The sequence below is a fragment of the Peromyscus californicus genome, unplaced genomic scaffold (genome assembly GCF_007827085.1).
Source record: "Peromyscus californicus insignis strain IS unplaced genomic scaffold, ASM782708v3 Scaffold_5__1_contigs__length_169319896, whole genome shotgun sequence".
Lineage (NCBI taxonomy): Eukaryota > Metazoa > Chordata > Mammalia > Rodentia > Cricetidae > Peromyscus > Peromyscus californicus.
Window position 1 is genome coordinate 91,742,379 of NW_026294573.1, and position 1,030 is coordinate 91,743,408.

The 1,030-nt window shown below is 42.4% G+C and overlaps 1 pseudogene; it reads left to right on the plus strand.

Annotated features, from left to right (window-relative positions):
- Positions 1–550: 550 nt before the first annotated feature.
- LOC128097020 (protein transport protein Sec61 subunit gamma-like) lies at positions 551–759 on the plus strand (annotated as a pseudogene).
- The last annotated feature ends 271 nt before the right edge of the window (positions 760–1,030 follow it).

The following is a 1,030-nucleotide window of genomic DNA, read 5'->3' on the forward strand; positions in this document are numbered from 1 at the left end:
CCCCTCCATTACCTATTTGCTATGCAAGTTCTAACGTTTTATTTGAGTTAGCTCATGAAAGTCACTAGGGAGATGAGGGAGAAAATCCAAAGGGATCAATGTTGCAACTGACATCTTTCCGTCTCCTGAACCAGTTCTCACATTAAGAGGCAGATTGCAATGCCTGTGTTTGCTGACTGAAATACCAGAGATAATAATAGCAGATAGTATTTACTGAATGTTTGCCATGCGTCACATACTTTGCATATGTTAGCTTGCTCAATCATTTGACAGCTTGGCTGAAAGGAGGTTCATTATCATCCTTTGACAAGAGGGGAAACCAAGGTTCCGAGACAAAATATGGGCAAAACTAAGATCTTCACACCTGTCGGTGGGACCCAGGAGGTTTTCCCCAGCAGACTACACTCTCCTCAGCATTCCCAAGTTTGAGTAGAACTGAGATGGTGTTGTCCTGATGAATGTAAGTTTCTGGTAGGGGCATAGTCCTTCAAAGATAAGAGCAAGGCTGTAACTTGGGTCTGCCTTCTCAAACCACATCCCTCAAAACACCATGGACCGGGTAAAGCAGTTTGTGGAGCCAAGTTGGCAGTTCACAAAGGCCTCAATCAGACTGGTTAAAAGACGCCCCAAACCCGATAGAAAAGAATTCTTGAAGATTGCCATGGCCACCGAGATAAGATTTGCTATCATGAGATTTGTTGTGTTCCTTGTGAAACTGATTCATATATCCGTATTGATAACATTATTGTGGGTGACTGAGTACTGTCTCATCGTGGGAACTAGTGAATAAATGAGGATGTGAGACGCTCATGAGGTAAAAGTCTATATACTTTGTGTTTTTCTTCCCTTTCCTCCTTCTAGGAGGTTTTCTATTTCTAAATTAAAATAATTTCAAATAAACAGTTTTTTCGTAACAAAACAAGCAAAACAAAACCCAAAAAGGGCAAGGCTCTAGAAGCCTTCTTCCCAGTGAGGATGGGAACGACAGCTCCAAACTGAGATACGGCAGGAAGCGGGACTTGGCAGACAG